The sequence below is a fragment of the Trachypithecus francoisi genome, unplaced genomic scaffold, assembly GCF_009764315.1.
Source record: "Trachypithecus francoisi isolate TF-2019V2 unplaced genomic scaffold, Tfra_2.0 Lachesis_group11, whole genome shotgun sequence".
In the NCBI taxonomy this organism is placed as follows: Eukaryota; Metazoa; Chordata; class Mammalia; order Primates; family Cercopithecidae; genus Trachypithecus; species Trachypithecus francoisi.
This window is the reverse complement of record NW_022681456.1, coordinates 20,105,565-20,118,856: the sequence shown is the minus strand read 5'-3', so window position 1 is coordinate 20,118,856 and position 13,292 is coordinate 20,105,565.

The following is a 13,292-nucleotide window of genomic DNA, read 5'->3' as shown; positions in this document are numbered from 1 at the left end:
CAGGGTTTATTTTTATTTTTTTATTTTTAATGTTGAGACAGGGTCTCACTCTGTTACCCAGGCTGGAGTACAGTAGCACAATCACAGCTCACTGCAGCCTCAATCTCCCAGACTCAAATGATCCTCCCACTTCAGCCTCCTGTGTAGCTGGAACCATAGATGCACACCACAACACCTAGCTAATTTTTAAAATTTGTTTATAGAGATGGAGTTTCACCATGTTGCCAGACTGGTCTCAAACTCCTGATGTCAAGCAATCCTCTCACCTCAGCCTCCCAAAGTGCTGGGATTACAGGCATGAGCCACCATTCCTGGCACCAAATCCACAGTTTAATCTCAGTGTTAGCAGGAGGAACAGCCAAACATGGTGGCCTCCAGGCATGAGACAGTACAGAGCACACAGCACAATCCATTACGTGTTCTTGCCAAATCGATTTTTTTAATTTGGGAGCAACATTAGCTACGAGAAACATAAGCCATTAAGTTAGCAAATTCCAGAGAAAATGTATAGGCCAGACAGACTTCAAAGAAAGAGAACAACAAAATATGGAGAAACCAGGACAGAAATGTGGAAGGGTGTGCATTCTCCTAACCACAACAGGGAAACGAGCCAAGAACCTAACAAGAATCCAGTTAAGCAGAGTTCAAGGGCAAGACCCCAGACCTATAGTTCCACCCCAGTTACCCTAGCAACCAGGTCCCCACTTACATCAAAGGAAGGAAGCAATGACTAGATGCAGGACTACTGATGGCAAGTGGCCAATGGCCAAAGGGGCAGTTTAGGAAGAATTTGAGCGACCGACCACAAATAAGGTCACCAGTGGGGAGAGGTTGTGGATAAAAGGAGCCTGCATGCTGGAGGGCTTTGGCTGCTCTGACCCGAGGCTCCTCCAGCTGAACTTAGTCAGATCACAGTAGGTAAGATGCTATCACTCCTCAGTTCCATTCGCTGGCACCAGTGCCTGGGATAATCCTTAGATGGGGAAAGGTGAGGAAGGAAGCTCTCCTTTGCCTTGTACTGCCCTATGTGAGTTGGGCTGGGTGCACTGGAGTGCTGTGTAGACCTGGAGGGAAGAATCTGGCAAGGAGAGCCGGATACGAGGATCCCAGCAACTCATCACACCCAAGAGGGTCCCATCCAAGCAACAATGTCCGGCATGCTCATCTCAGATGGAGTTCCTCAAAGAGGTGCCATATCCAAGCCACTGTCCCTTGGTTGTAAGGCCAGGCTGGGAATTGCAGAGGGGAACTCGTCATGTTCCTGAGGGAATGGGGATGTGGGGCTCCAACTGGCGGGGCAGGGAGTTATCAGCAGGAAAAGGAGAAAAGCTCAGTTTGCGGGCAGGGATGCTTACGAAATAAGATCCTTTGCCAAGGCTCAGCCAGGAGAAAAAGGCTCACAAAGGGCTTAACTGAAGCTCTGGCCAGAAGGGAAAATATTCCACAGTTGAAAGAGCGAGATAAAAAGGCCTCGGTGCACCTGTGTCCTGGGTGAGGTTCTTCAGGGTTCTTTAGGGCCCGAGGCCGATGGAGGCAGAGTCTACATAGAACTACGTTTTGTGGTGTTCTGGGGAAAACCTTTCGACTTGGCTGTGCTATTCAGTATGGCTGTATAGTGCTTTTGAATACGTTAGTGATGTTGTCATGTGTTCTGGACCATCAGTGGAGCCTACCATTCAAAATTCAGATATTGTCTTTGCAGAAAATCTTAGTGTACATTTTTGTGGTATCCAAAGAGGTGACACTGTGATTGCAAAAAGCCCAAATGATCCAAAATCAAGTATTTGTAAAAGAGTAATCAGAAGGAGACCAAATCCTCACCACTAGTCCATCAGATTTCTTTAAAAGCCATAGTTATGTGCCAGTGGGTCATGTTTGGTTAGAAGGTGATAATCTACAGAATTCTACAGATTCCAGATTCCAGGTACTATGGACCTATTCCGTATGGACTAATAAGAGAACAAATCTTCTTTAAGATTTGGCCTCTGGGCCGGGCGTGGTGGCTCAAGCCTGTAATCCCAGCACTTTGGGAGGCCGAGACGGGCGGATCACGAGGTCAGAAGATCGAGACCATCCTGGCTAACACGGTGAAACCCCGTCTCTACTAAAAAATACAAAAAACTAGCCGGGTGAGGTGGTGGGCGCCTGTAGTCCCAGCTACTCGGGAGGCTGAGACAGGAGAATGGCGTGAACCCAGGAGGCGGAGATTGCAGTGAGCTGAGATCCGGCCACTGCACTCCAGCCTGGGCGACAGAGCAAGACTCCATCTCAAAAAAAAAAAAAAAAAAAAAGATTTGGCCTCTGAGTGATTTTGAGTTTTTGCCTGCCAGTCCTAATGGCCACAGATTTTCTGATGATTGGTAAGCATTTATTCTTTTGACTCGATTATTGTCTCGTGTTCATGTGAATTTATTACTCCCATTGAAATCATGTACTTACCAATAAACTATTTGCTATTCAGAAAAAAAAAAGAAAGGCCTTTGGCCAGGCACAGTGGCTCACGCCTGTAATCCCAGCACTTTGGGAGGCTGAGGTGGGTGGATCACCTGAGGCCAGAAGTTCAAGACCAACCTGGGCAACATGGTGAAACCCCGTCTCTACTAAAAATACAAAAAAAATTAGTCAGGCCTAGTGGCATACCTGTAATCCCAGCTACCTGGGAGGCTGAGGCACGAGAATTGCTTGAACCCGGGAGGCAGAGGTTGCAGTGAGCCAAGATGGTACCACTGCACTCCAGCCTGGGGTGATAGATCGAGACTCCATCTCAAAGGAGGATTTGGCCAGGATGATGGCTAGGATAATGGAAGAATGGGGTGGCCAGCAGGTGACCACTATGAGCTCAAAGCTCAATTCCTTCTGATAGCAGGAGAGAAAATGCCACTAAACCCATGGGAGGCAAGGAGTACAGGAGAGCAGAGGAATAGCCCCCCAAAGATGTCCATATCCTAATCCCCAGAACCTGTGCGTATGTTATCTTACGCAGCAAAGGGGCTTTGCAGATATGACTAAGGTCATGGATCTTGAGATGGGGTGACGCTCCTGGATTATGCAGGTGGGCCCAATCTATTACCTGTTATTTTGATGCAATTACTTTTGCACCAACCTACTAATCACCTGAGTCCTTAGAAACAGAGGCCCTTTCCTAGCTGAAGGTAGAGAGATTCACTGGAGAAGAGGCAGGAGAGAGACCTGAGCTTCTGTCACCGGTTTGAAGATCAAGGGAGCCATGGATCAGGAAACATGGCATCCTTCAGAAGCTAAGAACAGCCCCAGCCAACATCCAGCATGCATATAGGGCCCTCCCCCCTGCAACCACATGGAACAGAATCCTGCCCACAAGAGTGAGTCTGGAAGCAGCGTCTCCCCAGAGCCTCCAGAAAGGAAGGCAGCCCAGCTGTCACGGTGATTCCAGCCTGGCGGGGCTCAATCGCCCACATTGCTTGGTTTACGACCCCTTCCCGGTATCACCCTAACCTCTTGATTTCCTCATTGCTTCTCCTACTATTGACACTTATCTCTTGTCTCCCTCGTCTAAGGACCCTTGGGATTACATCAAACCCTCTGCTAAATTCTTAGCTGAATCATATCTGCAGAGTCCTGCATGCCATATAAGGCAACATATTCACAGGTTCTGGGGATTAGGACATGGACATTTTGAGGAAGTAATCATTCAGTCTACCACACTGGGTGTATTACTCTGTTCTCATGCTGCTATTAGAGACATAGCTGAGACTGGGCTATTTATAAAGAAAAGCAGTTTAATTGACTCACAGTTCTGCATAGCTGGGGAGGTCTCAGGAAACTTGCAACCATGGCAGAAGACACCTCTTCACAGGGCAGTAGGTGAGAGAATGAGTGCCGACCAGAGGAGGAAGCCCCTTATAAAACCATCAGGTCAGGCCAGGCGCAGTGGCTCATGCCTGTAATCCTACTACTTTGGGAGGCCAAGGCAGGCAGATCATGAGGTCAAGAGATCGAGACCATTCTGGCCAACATGGTGAAACCCTGTCTCTACTAAAAATACAAAAATTAGCTGGGCATGGTGGTGTGCACCTATAATCCCAGCTACTCGAGAGGCAGAGGTAAGAGAATCAGTTGAACCCAGGAGGCGGAGGTTGCAATGAGCTGACATCGCACCACTGCACTCCAGCCTAGCAACAGAGCAAGATTCCAGAAAAAAAAAAGAAAATCAGGTCTCATGAGAACTCACTCACTATCACGAGAACAGCGTGGGAAAAACCAGCCCCATGATTCCATTATCTCCACCTGGTCCAGCCTTTGACACGTGCGGATTATTACAGTTCAAAGTGAGATTTGGATGGTAACACAGAGCCAAACCCTATCACTGGGCATTAGCAAACAGTTGGTATTTAAACCATGACACTGGAGAAAGAACCTAGAAAGTGAGTGTAAACAGAGAAGAACAGGCCTGGGCTGGGCAGTGGCTTACACCTATAATCCCAGTGCTTTGGGAGGCTGAGGCAGGAGGATTGCTTGAGGTCAGGAGCTCAAGGCTGCAGTGAGCTCTGATCAACCCACTGCACTCCAACCTGGGCAACAGAGCAAGACCCTGTCTCTGAAAATTAAAGAAAGGAAAAGAACAGCTCCAACGACTGAGACCTGGGGTTTCAATTGCCCCAACCTGTGTCAAACTCTCTTCAAAGACCTCCAAAGTCCCACCTGTTTCTCCTCTCCCCTTTCTTCCTCCCCCATCTAGACAGTCTCTGTGCCCTGGAGAGGAAGAGGAAGAAAATGGCAGCCCACTCCACAATCCCAGTGCCAGGAGGCCTGAAGCCACAATATGCTACAACAAAAGTACCTTAGAAAAAATTTACAACAAAATGACTGGGCATGGTGACTCATGCCTGTAATCTCAGCACTTTGGGAGGCTGAGGCAGGTGGACCGCCTGAGGTCAGGAGTTCAAGACCAGCCTGGCCAACATGCCAAAACCCCGTCTCTACTAAAAATACAAAAATTATCCAGGCGTGGTGGCGGGCACCTGTAATCCCAGGTACTCCAGAGGCTGAGGCGGGAGAATCACTTGCACCCAGGAGGTGGAGTTTCCAGTGAGCCAAGATCGTGCCACTGCACTGCACCCTGCAGCCTGGACAACAGAGCAAGACTCCATCTCAAAAAAAAAAAAAAAAGAGGAAAGAAAAGAAAAGAAAAAAGAAAAAATTTACAAAAAAGTAAAAATATAAATGCAGCCACAATATACCTGGAGCTCTGGGGATGTGGGGCTCCAGGGACACAGCTGCCACCCACAGCACACTGGGCAGGAACAGTCACGCCCAATTGCTGGGCTAACAGCCTCCTGGTGAATTAGGAATGAGGACTCGCCTTCATCTCTGCTTTGTCAAAATTCCTCCAGGAAATGAGTAAGATAAAATTCATCCCATTCTTGTTCCTCCATGCCCTGCCTCTTCCTTCACTGAGCAGTTTTCCTCCTGCAAACACAATGCTCATGTCAGAAAAAAAGAGACAGAACTACATCATTCAACACCTACTGATTAAATGCCAACTTCTGAACGCTGACATCTGATGCTTCTGACGTACTCTTGATAGATTCACATTTTACAGAGGCGGAAAGGGACTTGGCAGTTGCAGAACTGATTCAAGGCTGCAGAGCTTATAAGAATCTGGAATTTGATCCAAGCTGGAATTTGATTCTTTCCTATGGCAGCTGTAACAAATTACCAGAAACTTAGTGGCTTAAAACAACACAAATATATATATATTCTATTACAGTTCTGGAGTTCAGAAGTCTGAAATGGGCCTCCTCGGCCTTCAGTACCTCTAAGATTTGTGTCTAGCATGCTTTTCAGAGATCCACTGCCTATTTGCAGTGAAACCAAGGTATCAATAGAGCTGCTTCCTTCTAGAGCTCTAAGGGAGATCCATTCTCTGCCTCTTCCACCTTCTAGAGGCCACCTGCATTCCTCAGCTTACAGCTGCAATTGCTACAATCTCTGCCTCCATGGTCTCATTACTTTCTCCTTATACCTCTGGCTTTGACCACCCTCCCTCCCAGCCCCACTGCTTCCCTCTTATAAGGACCCATTCCTAAGGTATATACCCAATGAAAATATATATCTGATATGGCTCGGCTCTGTGTCCCCACCCAAATCTCATGTCGAATTGTAATCCCAGTGTTGGAGGTAGGGCCTGGTGGGAGGTGATTAGATCACGCAGCTGTTTCTCATGAATGGTTAGCACCATCCCCTTGGTGCTCTTCTTGAGATAGTGAGTGAGTTCTTGAGAGATCTGGTTGTTTAAGAGCGTTTAGCACCCCCGCTGTCTTGCTCCTGCTCCCACCATGTGAGACATCTCGCTCCCCTTTGCCTCCCACCATGATTGGAAGCTTTCTGAGGTCTCCCCAGAAGCAAAAGCTACTATGTTTCCTGTAAAGCCTGCAGAACCATGAGCCAATTAAACCTTTTTTCTTTATTAATTACCCAGTCTCGGGTATTCCTTTAGAGCAATACAAGAGTATATAAGAATACCTGAGACTGGGTAATTAATACAATATTTTTTAAAAATTTGCATTCACATGTTCATAGGAACTCTATTCATAACGACCAAAAACTAGAAACGACCCAAATGTTTCAACAACAGAGGAACAGAGTAATAAATTGTGGCAGAGACATGCAATGGAATACTACCTAGCAAAAGAGAAGGAACAAATACCAATAACATGGAACAACATAAATGAGTTTTGTAGGCTTAACATTGAGTACAGAAAGCCAGACACAAATGAGTGCAGGCAGCACAATTCCATTCACATGAAGTTCAAGAATAAGCGAACTACTTTCGGTGATAGAAATCAGATGCTGATTACTGGACAGTGGTTGCGGAGCAGGTGGAGTAAGGTAGTTCTTTTAAGCACATTTTTAGCATTTGCTAATCTGTCCATTTGTGTTTCTGTACTTTTATGTATGTTTGCCATATTTCACACAAGAAAAGTTAAAATTTTACATTTTCTTCATTACCTGTAAGATCTGTGTCTAGCATGCTTTTCAGAGAGTCACTGCCTATTTGCATTTATCTTTCTAATACCACCTGCCCGTGTCCTTTGTCCACCTCTCTAGGTTGGTCTCCTTTTACCTAGATTTGTGCAAGCTCTTTCCATATTAAATAATCCAGCCTTTTTCACTAGTGCTGCAGGCATTTTCCTCTGGTGCTTTGTTTATACATTCCAGTCATTAAATTGTGTGATTTTTTTCCTTTGAGTTTTATGTCATTGTTAGAAAGCTCTCCACTTCTGGGACTTCGTTTGTTTTAGTTTTTACATTTTCATTTTTTATCTGAGAATTTTTTCATGGCTTTGTCCAGAATATTTTAGTGTAAGAAATCACACAGAAATTCGGCTTTATTTTATTGCTAAGGCCAGTTACCTTAACATCTTACCACTTTCTCACAGGTAAGTGGTGCTAGCTTTATCATACACCTAATTTCTTTTGTATTGGGCATGGTTTTGAACCTTCTCTTTTTTTCTTTTTTTTTTCAGCAGAGTCTTGTTCTGTCACCCACACCAGAGTGCAGTGGTGCAATCTTGGCTCACTGCAACCTCTGCCTCCCAGGTTCAAGCGATTCTCCTGTCTCAGCCTCTTGAGTAGCTGGGATTACAGGTGCTTACCACCAGCCCCAGCTAACTTTTGTATTTTTAGTAGAGACAGGGTTTCATCATGTTGGCCAGGCTGGTCTCGAACTCCTGACCTCAGGTGATCCACCTGCCTCGGCCTCCCAAAATGCTGGAATTACAGGTGTGGGCCACTGCGCACGGCTCTGAACCTTCTTTTGTGTCACTCATACATCCACCACCCATTCCTGCACCAGGGTCTTCATGGAAGAAAACTCCAGCCAATTGAACTGTTATCCTGCTATGGAATATGTCTTTCATACACACACACACACGGACTGACTCATGCTTCCGCTTTACCTGGAATATCTTTACCCCATATCTTAGCAGCCACATTCCCATATTTCAAGCATCATGGCAAATACCACCTCCTTTAAGTCTTTCTTAATCTTCTGAGTGATGTGCACTCAAGGGAAATCTAGCATCGTGGCTTTGGACATATTAACAAAGACTATTGCCATGATTATTTCCAAAGACTATGTTGTTCTGTAGGAAGAGAATTTTGGATCTACCAATAAATCAACTGACATCTCAATGGTTATTGAAGGGAAGTTCATCCGTCTGCAGGTAACCCCTGCTGAGATAGAGCTAGAATGAGAACAAGAACTGACAGTTGTATAACTTTGCTGGTTGCTAAAGTATTAAAGTGTTGCATGATATGGTGTTTTGGTCCATTCTCACATTGCTATAAATAAATACTTGAGACTGGGTAATTTATAAGGAAAAGATGCTTAATTGGCTCACAGTTCTGCAAGCTGTACAAGAAGCATGGCAACATCTGCTTCTGGGGAGGCCTCAGGAAGCTTCCAACCATGGCAGAAGGCAAAGGGTGAACAGTCACATCACATGGTGAAAGCAGGAGCAAGAGAGTGAGGGCAGGAGGTGCTACATACTTTTAAACAACCAGATTGCATGAGAACTCATGCACTATTGTGAGGGCAGTACCAAGGGGAGTGGTGCCAAACCATTCATGAGAAATCTACCTCCATGATCCAATCACTGCCCACCAGGCCCCACCTCCAACACTGGAGATTACACTTCAATGTGAGATTTGGGTGGGGACACACATCCAAACTATCTCATATGCCACGGTGCGTTTGCTCTAGATTGTAAGTTTCTTGAAAGTAGAAATAAAATACATCTTTGTGGAGGCCAAAGCAGCTCCATCTCAGACACTAATCCACCATATGGGCTTCTGGTTAACCCCAGGTCCAAGAGGGCCCCTAAAATTTCCAGCTTATCTATTGTTCCTTGTGGAAGAGCTGGTACTTGCTATAAATCTTACTCTCAGGTCAAACCACCTCGATGTTTTCTATGTCAATTGCCCTAAGCATCCCCTCTGAATCACTCTTTCTCTATGGTATATAAGCCCTGGGTCTGGGAGTAATGGTGAAACTGCCTTTGCAAAAATTCTAATAGTGAGAAAATTATGACAGTGAAGAGATCTGACCTAACCAACTCCATCTTGCCTTTAACTTCCAAGCTTCCTTGTTCACTCCTGGGTGTAGGCTGAACTAACTTTGGGGAGGAATTTAGTTTAGAGTTTAGCTTTAAAGCAAAGGTGATAAGATTTCCTTCCCAAAAGAAACTCCCTCCTTGCTTAGAACTCAAACCACCTTTGTAAAACCAACACATTAACCACAAGATTAGAAATTGTAGCTCAGGAGTCGTGCAACCAGAGGCCACAAGATTCCTAACCTCCCCAGTTGCGCCTAAGGATAATGTTACTATTGTAAGACCTCAGACTGGTGTTCGAGATATTTTTCAGCCACTGAATTCTGATGGATCAGTTGGTCCCACCCAGACCAGTAAACTGCCTCATCTGGCCTTATGGCCCCCACCCAGAAACTGACGTGGTACAAGAAGACAGTTTCAACTCCCTGTGATTTCAGCCCCGAACCCACCAATCAACGTTCCTCATTTCCTATTCTCTGTCTGCCAAACTATCTTTTTTTGAGACAGAGTCTCACTCTGTTGCCCAGGCTGGAGTGCAGTGGCACAATCTTGGCTCACTGCAACCTCCACCTCCTGGGTTCAAGCGATTCTCCTGCCTCAGCCTCCTAAGCAGCTGGGATTACAGGCATGTACAACCATACTCAGCTAATTATTTTATTTTATTTTTTTAGTAGAGACGGGGTTTCACCATGTTGGTCAGGCTGCTCTCAAACTCCTGACCTCGTGATCCATCCACCTCGGCCTCCCAAAGTGCTGGGATTACAGGCGTGAGCCACCATGCCCGGCTTAAACCCTTAGCCTCTGAACTTTCAGGGAAGCTGATTTGAGTAATAATAAAACTCCAGTTTCCCGTTTAACTGTCTCTATGAGTATTAAACTCTTTATTGCAATTCCCCTGTCTTGATAAATCGACTCTATCTAGGCAGTGGGCAGGAGAACCCACTGGGCAGTCATAATAGCGTGGGGATCCACCATCTGGTCTTCCCACTGCCCAAGACACAGACATGGCTTTGGTTTGTAAGACACTATTAAGTATTTTTTCCTAAGAAACTTGATTTACCAGCCTCTTTCTTTGGCCTCTCAGCTTCTTCCAACTTTTGGGGATAGGTTTACATAGACCTGCCCACTGCAGAACGACCTTGTATTCATGTATTTAATCACTGACGTCCAAGGAGATTGATCAGCAGAAGGAACTTGGAATATCCAGTAAACTATAATAATGTTATTTGCCTCCTGTCTCAAAATGCTAACTGAAAAAAAAAAAAAAAAAGCCAGATATTTGACTAGGTTCATTCATCCAAAACACGCCTAGTTGTGATGTGCTTCCTTGAGTACAATGACCAAGTTGAGTCTTACTAGGTGGAATTTAATGGTGTCTGTAATCCCCACTGCAGGGGCCATTGAAAATAATATGCTAAGAATAGATAAGGCTCAAGGACAGTATCTCTAGCTAGTTGCACTTTCAATGAACTCCAGTAGTCAAGGACAGTATCTCTAGTTGAACTTTTAATGAACTCTAGTAGGCGCCAAGAAGGCAGACAAAATAAGAAAGAACTTAGAGACAAGGAACTAAGCAGAAGGTTACATCTGGGTGCAGAAAGTTTGTTTTGCATTGTGTTATTTTTGCTGAGGTGGGATTTATGGAGTATAAATACAGTGAGGCGGAGGCTCCAGGCGCGGCCGCCATGTTCTCTGTTTGTCTTTGTCTCTTGTGTCTGTTCATTCTCCACCACCCCCGGCCCGGGCCCCAAGACCCACTGTTCCAGCATTCCAGAAGTCCCTCTCTGTTTGACGCTTAAAAATAATACCACAAGCAGTTACCATTTCCCAAGCTCTCTGTGTGTGCTGGACACCTAGGAGACATTAGCTCCTTTAGTCCTCACAACAGCTCCCTGAGTTTCATACCCCCAGAGCAGAGCTCACAGGGGCCACGGGCATAGACTCTGAAGCAGGGCTGTCCAACAGGACTTTCTGCAATGATGAGAATGTTCCAGATCTACAATGTCCAACTCTGTACCCAACAACCACATTGGCTACTGAGCACATGAGATGTATGCCTGAGAAAATGAATTTTAAATTGTATTTAATTTTAATTAGTTTAAACTTAAATGGCCTCCAAATCTAAATCCCAGCGTTGCCACTTACTGAGTGGGCTTGGGCAAGGTACTGTACCTCACTAGCCTGGCTTTCCTTTCTGTTAAATGTTAGGAACTGAATTGTGTCCGCCCCTCCCCCCCCACCCCCACCAAAATCATGTGTAAAAGCCCTAATCCCCAGTACTATTTTTTTTTTTTTTTTTTTTAAGACAGAGTCTTGCTCTGTTGCCCAGGCTGGAATGCAGTGGCATGATCTCAGTTCACTGCAACCTCCCAGGTTCACACGATTCATTAAGTAGTGATGGTAAAGGAGGTCATGAGAAAGGGGAAGTCATGACATCAATACAATAAGACCAGTGTCCTTATAAGAAAAGGATGCAATGCCAGGGGTACATGTACACAGAACACAGGAAGTGTGAGGAAGCAGGAAGAAGGTGGCCATCTGCAAGCCAAGGAGAGAGGCCTCAGGAAAAACCAATCCTGCTAGCACCTTGACCTTGGACTTCCAGCTTCCAGAACTTCGAGAAAACAAATTTCCACTCTTTAAACCACCCAGTCTGTGATATTTTGTTATGGCAGCCCTAGGAAACTAATACAGTAAGATAAGAATTATAAGAATTGGCTAGTCATTTTGGTTTGCACCTGTAATCCCAGAACTTTGGCAAACTGACGTCAGAGGATTGCTCGAGGTCAGGAGTTCGAGACCAACCTGAGCAATATAGTGAGATGAGACTCCCTTGTCTCTACAAAAAAATTAGCCAGATGTGGTGGCATGCATCTGTAGTCCCAGCTACTCAGGAGGCTGAGGCAGGAGGATTGCTTGAGCCCAGGACTTCAAGGCTGTGGTGAGCTGTGATTGTGCTACTGCACTCCAGCCTGGATGACAGAGCAAGATTCTATCTTTTAAAAAAAAAAAAAAAGTGTAAGAACTGACTTGCAGGGATTGTCGTGAAAGTTAATTAACAGATATGCAAAGCACATGGCATAGTGCCCAGCACCTAGTAAGTGTTCACTAATAGTCACTAATGTTATTATCATTACTGATGAGCAGGCTGAGCTCAGAGCAGGAGGAACTTGCCAAGGCCACAGAGCCAGAAAATAGGAGAACTAAGTCTCAAACTTGGTTCTATCTGATGCCAAGGGACACTGTTCTGCTCTGCTACCTTCCTTCCTTCTTCCCCACCTGGAATAGGAGACCCCTAATCCCTATTTGGTGCAGATAGATGGCACACAGTGGGAAGAACACAAACCCACTGCTACCTTCCAAGTCTGTCTCTTCCCAGTAAGGAATCTTGGCACATGGATTCCAGGTATTATTCTGGGCCCAGATAAAAAACTAAATGTCCTGGCCGGGTGCGGTGGCTCACGCCTGTAATCCCAGCACTTTGGGAGGCCAAGGCGGGCAGATCACGAGATCAAGACCATCCTGGCAAACACGGTGAAATCCCATTTCTACTAAAAATACAAAAAATTAGCCAGGTGTGGTGGTGGGCGCCTGTAGTCCCAGCTACTCGGGAGGCTGAGGCAGGAGAATGGTGTGAACCCGGGAGGTCGAGGTTGCAGTGAGCCAAGATCGTGCCACTGCACTCCAGCCTGGGCGACAGAGCCAGACTTTGTCTCAAAAAAAAAAGAAAAAAGAAAAAACCTAAGTGTCCTATCATGGAAGTCTCTTAAGGAACACCAGAAGACAGGAATGGAAATGTTCACTGGCTTAAACATCTGGTTCCTTGGCATTCCCAAAGATGAGACTAATGTCCTATTGATGCAGGACAGGTGAGCCCCAAAATTGGGGCTTAGCCCAGGAGGGTTCTTGGCTTCACGCAGGAAACAATTTGAGGCCTAGCTAGTGGTGTTAGCAACTTTTATTGAAGCAGCAGTGCACAGCAGCAGCAGAGGTCCTTCTCCTTGCAGAGCAAGGCTACCTCACAGGCGCTACGCCCAGAGTAGCAACTCAGGGGCAGTTCTGCAGTCGTGTTTATGCCCATTTTTAATTATATGCAAATTAAGGGGCAGGTTATGCAGAAATTTTCAGAAAAAGAGGGGTAACTTCTGGGTTTTGGGGTCATTGCCTCAGAAAGGGATGGTAACTTCCAAGTGTTAC